Genomic DNA, 12,053 nt, shown 5'->3' with positions numbered 1-12,053 from the left:
TTCTTCTCAAAGAAACATTGTTGAACACATTTCTGAATCTTCTTCTTCTTATTTTGGGTGCTCCCATTAGGGGTCACCACAGTGGATCATCTGTTTCCATTTCTTCCTATCCTCTGCATCTTACTCTGTCACACCAACTGCCTGCATGTCCTCTCTCACCACATCCATAAACCTTATCTTAGGCCTTCCCTTTTCCGCTTACCTGGCAGCTCCATCCTTAGCATCCTTTCCCAATATACCCAGCATCCCTCCTCAGCACATGTCCAAACCAAAGCAATCTCACCTCTCTGGCTTTATCTCCAAACCGTCCAACCTGAGCTGACCCTCTAATATACTGATTCTTAATCCGGTCCATCTTCATCACACCCACTGCAAATCTTAACATCTTTAACTCTGCCACCTCCAGTCACCTAGGCAGTGAGACATTTTCTTGTGGTAAGATTGGTTTGAGACACATGGCTGAAGTGACATTCAGTTACAGAGAGTATGGCAGTTGCAAATTTCCTGTAGGAAAACAGTAGTATACACTGCCATGTCAACAGTTTTGATAACTAAGTGCATGAGGGCAGAGGAAGTACTGAGTGTTGTGCTCAGTGTACAGTACATGCTTATGTGACTACAACATGTAGAAGTGTGTTACAGCATGGAGGGAATCCTGCATGCTACTGTAGTCACATTTATGCTCCAGTCTGCATTTTAAGTAATGTTCCATAGACACTGTGAAAGGTGTAGTGGTCCACATACACACCAATTATAAAGGCAGTGCCCATTGTGTACTACATTTATACCGCCACTTTCATGCCCACTGCCCAGCCTGCTGCTGATGACTGCCATACTACTTGCTGTCTTATGGTGTTTTGGTGACCACGGGCATTATTTTCTCCCTGTGCATTTGGTTATTGAAGCTGTGGACATGGCATCACATTCTTCTCTTTGCACACAGGTAAATTGCAGCTGAATGTCACTTCAGCCATGTGTCCCCAGTCAAATGTACCAGGAAAATGTCCCTCTGCCTAGACATTTGAACTTGGAAATAGTATAGACTAAGAACATGTTTTATTACAATAGGGAATGCTATTTGCACCTTAGAGATACCTTGATGGGGGCAGCTCCCATTTGCACATATTATTTATGGCATTCTTTAAGGTTAGACTTGTGAAACATAAACTGTGTTAGCTGCCAGAAGAAGCTGCAAGGTTCTTGAAGAAATGTTTATTATCCACAAATAAATATATGATAAGTGCTTTCATTCATGTAATAATACTGAACTTCAGATAAAATTGAACTCAAAAATAGGTTTTAAATAAGGCCCAAAGCAGTCATCTGATCAAAGGATGATATCATTACACCTTCCCATTTACATTTCTTAAAGTGCCATTCAAACTGTCTAGAAATGTAAAAATATTCATTCACTAAAACCTTAAAATGTACTGAATAAAAATGAAGGAACTAATTACAACGAAAAGAAAAATTATTAAAAAATAAAAAAATAAAATACAAATTTTCATTAGGATGTTAACATATACACAAATCTATATGGCAGTGATAATAACAAATAGTACTTTATCTAGTTAAAGCTTTGTGCTCTACAATACAACTGATCAAGCAATAGTCATTCAAGCTGGCCAGTTGCAAACATTCAAAAATAATTACCAAAATAATTATTTTTTCTCTAAAACCAATTTCTAGGGACCCCCTCATGTGATATTGACCTTCTCTATAACCAAGTATTTGAAATGGTGGTTAGGGTACATGTGAACATGTTTTGCTAATGCATTATTCAGATGTTTTTTTTTTTTTATATCATATTCATGTTCATAAATCCAGTCTTGTAATCAACATTCATTTTTCTTATATAAAAACACTGACATGACTGGCATAATCTTACATATAAAACTCCTTTGGATTCACAATTGTCTCTACCCTTTATCCTATACTCCTTACCACAGATGCTGAAAGAATCGCCAATAATAATATATTTAAATATATCGGCAACACCCACATTTATTCATAGTGGGGCTAAGGTTGTTATTATATGCATTGGTAGTATTATCACTTGCCATATTCTCTAAGGTAGTTTTAAAGTTCAAGTCCCTACAGTATACTATGGTGGGTCTTTCACCCACTTTGTTTTTAACTAGAATATCATCATACGTAATGACCCAATTTTTTGTTCCAAATCCACTTAAGTGTTTTAGAATCAGTGCTGAAACATGTAATAAAATTAGTGACAAGTAGTTGGGCTGCCATTATATTGTGTTCCTTCCAAAATAGAAGATAATGAGTGAGATGTAAGCCTTGCAGAAGAAGTATTTAAAATAGGTTTACAATGTCCTGTTCTTTTACTGTATACTTCTCTTACTAATTCCTGAAGAGAACGTTTGGGATATCCTCTCCTACCAAACATTCCTACCAAGTTTATGCACTCTTCTTCAAACTGTGAATCTAAAGTAACCATCCTTGCTGCCCTCACCAGCTGCCCCTTGACTACTGACCTTTTGTGATGGTATGAGTGTGAGCTGGTATAATGAAGGAAGGTATTGGAGCAGGTATTTTTTCTGAATATTCTGGATGTATATCTGTTGGACCCTATGTCTTTCGCCAACAATGCAGCCAGATAGGCTATCCTTCCTGATGCCCATTCACTTCTAAAAGATAAGAAGTTGGTTGTAGATTTGACATTTTGCATAATGGACTCAATGTTCTCTACCTTAGCCTTCCAGAGGATAAAAATATCATCCAGGTAATGGATGTGAAGCTGGAAGGAGGGCTTTTACATCATTTTCAAATAAAACTTATGCTCCCACTGGACCATAACTAAATTTGCAAAAACTGATCCACATGGTGACCCCATGACTACCCCACTCATCTGTAAATAATATTTTCCATCAAATATAATGTAATTATTATCCAAAACCTGGTGAAGCAAGTCCTCATAAAGGTTAATCTCATTTTTGGGGACCCCTTTTTTAAACAAAAGTTTCAGTAATCCATGTGATACCTATATCCTGAGGTATGACTGTATAGAGATCCTTTACATCTATAGTAATAAAAAGATTTTTTGATCATATTTGACTTTGTTAATTAACTCTAAGAAATGCCAAGAATTTCTACAAATATGTTTGCCATTTGTTAAAAAAAAATTCATTTTTGTCTCGATATTTAGCACAGGTTGATGTTATTGAATTATGCCCATCCACTATGAGACACATAAGAGGGTTATCAATGTTTTTATGTATTTTTGGGACCCCAAACTTATAGAACTAAATACTTCAATGAACATGGTCCCTCAGCATACTTGTGCAATTATTTCTTAGATTTGATTAAGAATATTCAGAAAAAATCTTTACTCTAATACCTTCCTTCATTATACCAGCTCGCACCCATACCATCAAAAAAGGTCAGCAGACAAGGGGTAGCTGGTGAGGGCACCAAGGATGGTTGCTTTAGAGTTACAGTTTGGAAAATATTGTAATCATCTTGTGGGGATACTTGGTAGGAGAGGATATCCAAAACCTCTTCTTCAGGAATTAATAAGAGAAGTATGCAGTAAAAGAACAGCAGGGCATTTTAAACCTATTTTAAATATTTAATCTGCAGGGCTTAGATTTCAGTCACAGTCTTCCAGTTTGGATGGAACATAATATAACTATAGCCTTACTACTAGTTTTATTACATGTTTCAGCAGTGATTCTAAAACACTTGTGGATTTTGAACAAAAATCGGGTCATTAAGTATGATGAGGGCTTCACTCTCATGATTAAACCACACCAGCCATGGGTAAATCTTCAGTATACCACACCCACATGTCAGTTATTGATATATTAACCTATACTCATAAATCATTGATATTATCAAATTACAACACAATCAATAGTATCAAAATAATAAATGCGAGCAGTGTAACATAATTAATTCAAAGCACTGAACCAGCTGGCACTCCATCATGCTAAAAAACTAGATATGCCTTTGCATCTTTGCATTGCATGAGATGCACATGAACACTTGTACTCACAACCTGTCACAGTCATATCACTAAAATGGTAAAGTGGATATAAAAAGTTTACACATCCCTGTTAAAAATGCCAGATTTTTGTGATATAAAAAATGAGACCACAATAAATCATTTCAAAACTTTTCCCACCTTTAATGTGACCTACAACCTGTACAATTCAATTGAAAAACAAACAAATCTGTCAGGGGAAAAAATATAAAAAATAAAAATGTACAATACGCTGGTTGCATAAGTGTGCACACCCTTAAACTAATACTTTGTTGTCTGTGCATATCCTTAAACTAATACTTTGTTGAAGCACCTTTTGATTTAATTACAGCATACAGTCTTCATGGATACACACCTGCCATCAAGTAAAGAGACTGATTAACCCCAAATAAAGTTAATTTGTCCTAGTAGGATTTTCCTGACATTTACTCAGTTGCCTTCTACAGCAAAAGCCATGGTTCACAGAGAGCTTACAAAGCATCAAAGAGATCTCATTGTTGAATGGTATCAGTCAGGAGAAGGGTACAAAAACATTTCCACAGCATTGGATATACCATGGAACATAGTGAAGACAGTCATCAAAAAGTGGAGAAAATATAGGACAACAGTGATGTTGCAAAGAACTGGACACCTCTCCAAAATTGATGAAAAGACAAGATGAAAACAGGTCAGAGAGGCTGCCAACAGACCTACAGCAACACTAAAGGAGCTGCAGGAATTTCTGGCAAGTATTGGTTGTGTACTACATGTAACAATAATCTCCCGTATTCGCCATATGTCTGGACTATGGGGTAGGGTTGCAAGATGGAAACCTTTTCTTACACAGAAAAACATCCAGGCCCAGCTAAAATTTGCAAAACAATACATCAAGTCTCCTAAAAGCATGGGAGAAAATGTGTTATGGTCTGATGAGATCAAGGATGAACTTATGGCCACAATTCCAAAAGGTACGTTTGGCACAAAAACAAAACTTCATATTACCAAAAGAACACCATCCCCACGGTGAAGCATGGTGGTGGCAGTATCATGCTTTGGGGTTGCTTTTCTTCAGCTGGAACTAGGGCTTTAGTCAAGGTGGAGGGAATTATGAACAGTTCCAAATACCAGTCACTTCTGGGCCAAAACCTTCAGGCATCTTCTAGAAAGCTGAAGCTGAAGGGGAATTTCACATTCAACACAACAATGACCCCAAGCATACATCTGAATCAACAAAAGAATGACTTCACCAGAAGAAAATTAAAGTTTTAGAATGGCCCAGCCAGAGCCCAGACCTAAACCCAATAGAAAATCTGTGGGGTGACCTGAAGAGGGCTGTGCACAAGAGATGCCCTTGCAACCTGACAGATTTAGAACACTTTTGCAAAGAAGAGTGGGTAAATATTGCCACGTCAAGATGTGCCATGCTGATAGACTCCTACCCAAGAAGACTGAATGCTGTAATTAAATCAAAAGGTGCTTCAACAAAGTATTAGTTTAAGGGTGTGCACACACAACAAAGTATTAGTTTAAGGGTGTGCACACTTATGCAACCAGCGTATTGTACATATTTTATTTTTTATATTTTTCCTCTAACAGATTTGTTTGTTTTTCAACTGAATTGTACAGGTTATAGGCACATTAAAGATGGGAAAAGTTTTGAAATGATTCATTGTGGTCTCATTTTTTATATTACAAAAACCTAGCATTTTAACAGGGGTGTTTAAGCTTTTTATATCCACTGTATGTAAAGCCCTTTAGGGGGCTATCTTACACCTGCCTCTGTCTCTCTGCAAAGTAACAGTGATAATAATAATAATAATAATAATAATAATAATAAAAATAACAATAATAATAATAATAGTAATTATAGTAATAATAATAATAATAATAATAATAATAATGATAAAAGAAAACAAATTCAATGCTGGTGCCTTGCAACATAATATGCGCAACAGCTATAGTAAAAATACAAAATACATTCTGCTTTTGTAAATCATTAGCACTATAAAGTGATTGTCAGTTGCAGTCATAGCCTTACAATATAATGCATAACCTGTTAAAGGGCATCATTGTTCCTGTCACTACATCTCTGCAAAGAAATGAATATAAAAATAAATAAAGTAAAAGTAATACTAGGACCTCAGTTCTCAAGGTGCACACCAGTAACAGTAAGAATGAAAACATGCTCAACTTCTGTAAATCTCCAAGCTGTAAAATGATTTCCAGTGATAATCATGACACAAAAATAGAATGAAAAACTCCTTGGAGGGATGCCTTGTTCATTCTTCTACCTCTCAGCAATGAGATAAAAATAAAATAAAACAATTGTAATGCTGGCACCTCACTACTTGTGGTACATACCAGCAGTAGCAAAAATAGAAACACACTTTGCTTTTGTAAATCAATAAGGCTGTAAAGTGTAGCATATTACAATAACAATAAAATGTCATGTATAAAGATGATAAAATGAATAATAAAACAATAATCCACATAAACATATGACTAATAACAGTGGGGTTATAGTATAGTCTTAAAGTACTCAACATTATCCTTACCAGGACTAGTTGAAACAGCTGATTGTTTTTTTTTTTTTGGATTGTACTATATTAGCAGACAGGTTCGCATTGGGACTAACCTACTCCATTTGCCATTGCTTTGCTCAGGTTTCCTCTGCTCTCCTACCTTACCCTCATTTCCCACCCACCCCTATGCCTATAATTATTTCAGTCTAGCCACAGTCATCCACCTCATTATCCAATCATCCTTACTACCTCCGTCAATGCTACAGAGTCACCTACTAAGTCAGTAACCCCACCTCCACAAAACACAAATAGATACTTTCTCTCACACTTGATAACTACTACTTAATTCCACAACCTCATACCAGTATCACATTAAGAAAAATAATTACATCCTACAGCAACCTCCTGCCTACACTACAACAATATGCTCCAGCTCTACATTGCTGCTCTAACATTACTAATATCAGTTGCCCACTTTACCTCATATCATGCCAACCAAAAATAATCAATTCCCTACCATGCTACCTCTCTCTATCTTCAAAATATTACATCTAACAATTTCTTAGTCTTCTCATCTATCTTTAACTCCTCACCCACTCAATACCCTCCCTTCATATCCCTACCCCACTATCACTCCTCCATAATTTCCCAAAAGTACGATAGGTACATGGCAAAAATCATTAAAAAAATATTAAATATTACCGGAATAGCATTAAAATTATCTCTCAATGGAGACATACATCCTAATCCCACATCAACAATTACTGTCAACCACCCACCCTCCCAATTTGCCAACCACACTCACAGCATACTACATCCCCCTAGGAAAGTGGCTGATCTACTGTTACTAGATATAAATATTAGAAGCATTACTAAAAAATTCATGACCTCCCTACTAGTCTTTTACTATAATCACCAGATATTGTGCGACTAACTGAAACATGGCTAAAACCAGACAATATTAATAATGAAATCCTTGCTCCACAATATAATATCCTACAGAAGGACAGCATATGCAAAAGGGGAGGAGGCATAGCAATTTCATTTAAAAGTCACCTTAAAGTTGAGACATTGAATCTAATTATCCTCCAATTTTGACAATGCTGAAGTTATTTTTACCAAATTAAAAATTAACTCCAAAAAGATGATAAACATGATTGGATGCTATATCCCACCCAGAAATAATATATCCACTCTTGAGAACCTACTGTGTTGGTCCTGCAATGCACTCAAATAGGAAACTATCATTATGGGTAACTTCAACATTGATTGGTTTACCTGCAACAATCATATCCCCTTACTTATATAAACCTTGATGGATTTACACAAATCATCAAAACTCCTACAATAACTGACAAATCATCCAAGAGGCAACCAATCATTGACTGGATATTAATAAATATACCAGCCCATTCCTTTCTTTCTGGCTGCATCCCAGATGGCCTGAGTGCCATCTACCAGCCTTTCTACTGAGGCAGTATATCTATCATATCAAAGATACTATCTACCAACTGATAAGAAACAAAAAGAACTTTAATCCCATCAATTTAATATCTGCCTTTAAAAGTTGTAATTGGGCTCCACTCAAGCTACTTGACCTTGAGGAAGCTGTTAAATAATTCACCTCCACCTTTCTTGATATCTTAAACCTACATGCCCCTCCCAGAACTATCAGAAGCAAATATGATTTTGCTGCTTAGCTAAGTAAAGAAACCAGATCAATGCTTAAAGCTAGAGACAAAGCCTGGGACCAATGACAAAACATTAGGACCCTAGCCTGAAAACAAGCATACCTAGAAATGAGAAATAAAGCAAAGAAACTAGTTAAACATGACAAAACTAATTACTATTGCAACATACAAATTAAACATCAAAACAACCTTCAAAAATTATGGGCAGCTATGAATAACATACTCCTTCCAGGTAAGTCTTTTACCCCCTTCCCAACAACTTCAAACACCTCAGAAAATACTACTAAATTCAATATATACTTCATGGAGACCATTTTAGCTCTATCTAACTGCTAACCCCCCCCCCCACAAAACCTTCCAAGTCATGCAATAACAATAACAACTTCAACTTTCAACCTGTCTCTATAGATATGATAAGAAAATGGCTTAAAAAGCTAAAACCCATAACACTGGTAGCAGGCAAGCTACCAGCCGACTTTCTGCAAATTGCTGCTGATGCAATCGCCTATCCAGTTGTCATTCTTATTAACAGATCTATGTCTGTAAATCTAGTCCCAGAAATTTGTAAAATGTCTTGTATTATTCCACTACACAAAGGATATAATTCTGCAGATCGGACTAACTACTGCCCAGTTGCTATACTAGCCCCTCTATCCCAAATCCTAGAGAGATGTATACATATAGAAATTATGGACTACTTACATACTCATAAACTTTTGTCAAACACTCAACATGGCTTTCACCCATTTCATAGCACTATCACCACTCGAATGTCTTTCACCAATTCAGTAAACCACCACAGAAACAATGGGAAATGTGTATCTACTATCTTTCCCGTCCTCTCTAAGGCCTTTGATATGATTACACATACTAAACTTATCAATGTTCTTTCTAATCTAGGTCTCAGTCAATCCTCTTTTGCCTGGTTCCAAAGTTATTTATCAGTACATCAACAAGCAGTTTAATGGCAGTAGGACCTCTCCCCTCTTCTTCCATTCACTTTAAGAGTTCCTCAAGGTTTCATCCTAGGACCACTACTGTTTTCCTTATATACTAGTAACCTCCACACTTCTAATTTACATGCTTCTGTCATCCAATAAGCAGATGATTCTATGCTAATATGTGCAGATTATTCCTTACAAGAACTCCACTCACTAACACAAGATTCCATTCTATCTGTCAAGACATGGCTTACCTATTTCCAGCTAACTCTGAATCCTAATAAAACTAAACTTCTGCTCTTCCAACCTACATGATTCACTGCACCTGTTCCCCCATTTAACATTATATCCAAGGATAAAACCAATATCTCTCCTGTAACTCACACCAAACTTCTAGGAGTAGAGACTGACAATAATATGAGATTTGATATTCACATCTCCCAGACATTAAAGAAAGTGTACAAAAAACTGAGTGTTCTATACAGGAATAAGCAGTTTCTAACAAAATATGCTAAGTCTACCATTGCATGCATTCATCTCCTCTCAACACATCTCTATGCTTCCCCCAATTCTGCCAAGGGAAAAATTAGCTGTGCAATCCAAAATACAATACTTCTGAAATACATATTACCATAGTAATCTCACCAGTGGATTAAAGCTGCCTATCCAAGCTTGAAGCTGAATCAGATCTTTGGTTCTACGTTTCCTAAATGATGTTGAGTCAAGTACATGGATGGTTAAACCTTACGGTTAAGCACAGTACAGTGAGTCACTGCAGATTTTACAGCACTCATATTAGTTCTTGGGGCAGCATAAACCTCACATAATGTACAGCCACACTAAGTAACCATACAAATGACAATAATGTTATCAGGTCAGAATGGCACTGATCCATATGAAACAGTCAGAAGCTTAACATAAGCTCATGATTTAGATTCATGGTCTTGTGATTTCAGTTCGCTAATTTAAGAAAGAAATGAGACAGGATGTCTGACAAACTTGTTTATAGATCCATTGGGGCGATACTAGCTCAAAGGCCTAAGATACGTTTCAGTCTCTGTAAGCCTTTCTGTTTCAGTGAGATGCTCATAAAAATACACTCAGTTAAGCACACTGAGAATGCCTGGTTACATCTTTATGATGAGCAGAACATAGCTTGCAAGACGCTCTTAACCTAAAAATAATATAATAATTAATAGCAACACCATGACTAAGCTTGAAGGTACAAGGTTTGAAAGTGACTCTGCATGTGGAAATTACATCTCTCTTCCTTAATCCAAACAGTCCAGAGTTACATCTGATTGGATCCTTCAGTTACTCACAGATCCCTAAAATAACACTCTAATTCTCACTAGGGCAGCTACATAATGAGTGTGCTTGGAGGTAAGAAATCCTCCCAAGTCATCATGCAAAACTTCACAATGCATTTTCTTTACTTTTAAAACAGCAATAACTGTAAACACTTTTTTCCACCTCAACTAAAACAATTCAGTCAGGCTATTCCCAATATACCACCATTGCTCAGAATAGAAAATCAACACCCCATCATGGAAATGTTCGTGCACACACAAGTGCATACAATATCATGCATCATCAAAAAGTTTACTGACCCACTAAGGAGGACATTGGTAATTCAACAATGCAGCTTCAAAGTGCATTGCAGTTTTATGAAGTGATAAGTATTTTGAAAGAACCATTTACTCCTGAGGAAATCATACAAGTGCCTCAGCACCTATGATACCAATCATGAAGAAGGGTGAAAACTCTATTCAGCTGTCTGTGTCGACTGACCAGGAACACACCTCATGATTTCATCCTTCTAGTAGTAGTAAGACTCAGACATTAAGCAATGGGATTGCCTTCTTTGGGGTTAAATTAACTGTCACAAGTCTTTACTCCTCATACATTTAGTTACATGGGTTTTACATCACATACCATTGAGTCAACAATTGCACTGCAATTTGACATAAACCTCCATTCATTCACCATTAGAGTATGATGTTTAGTTCTTAGTAGTGCTTTATGGCAAGTCTATAACTTTTTCTTTCTGAACTGTCCAAATGTTCTCCAGTGTTCAAAACGTTTCTCTATTGAAATGTCAGCACTCAAAATGCTGAGTGCTGACAAGCAGAAAAAAAATGAAAACACAAGAGAAGAGCAAATTTTAAAAATCCTTCTTCTCCTTTAAACTTCTTTTTTCAGCTGGGGAAGACCCTCCCTGCATCACCTCATGGTGGGGGGCAAGCTCTCAACACCCCAAACATTATGTATATGTGTGTGTGTGTGTGTGTGTGTGTGTGTGTGTGTGTGTGTGTGTGTATATAAACTCTGAGACCGTCATACCTCAGAGAAAAGGGAATATTCCCAGAAATGACATCTCAGACTTAATATATGTAAGTCTGCTCTTTTGGCTAGTCAGTGTCCATATTTCAGGACTCGCTGTAATGGGTCCTGGCATTTCAAATGGTTACCATTCAGGGGATTATAAAATAAGCCAATATTCCAAATTAAACCATTTAATAAAACTTTTCTTATTATTTATTAATTTGATAACTGCATTGGATGCTGATCCATATTGAACAGTCTTTGGTCCTACTTGTATTCACCATAAAAATGTAAATACTTCATTTAGCACCTTTCTGGTACAGTCATGCAAAAACTGTTAATGTCCAATGGTGGCGTGCAGTGGAAAACTTCAGCCATGGTTATTAAGATGTGTGGTCAATAAAAAGAAAAAACTAAAACAAAAAGAAAATGTATGTGCATTCTGGCAAGTAAAAATTAAGACGTAATCCTTCAGTACTTTCAGAATTTCTTTTTGCAATATTTACGGATGGCAGGCATTAGATTTTCCTCTCCAGGTTCATTTTTTCACATCGTTGATTGTGTTTTTTATTGCATTGCATTGTATCACAAA

The sequence above is a fragment of the Protopterus annectens genome, chromosome 1.part2, assembly GCF_019279795.1.
Source record: "Protopterus annectens isolate FY-2018-M chromosome 1.part2, PAN1.0, whole genome shotgun sequence".
Taxonomy (NCBI): domain Eukaryota; kingdom Metazoa; phylum Chordata; order Ceratodontiformes; family Protopteridae; genus Protopterus; species Protopterus annectens.
This window is presented reverse-complemented; position numbering follows the sequence as displayed.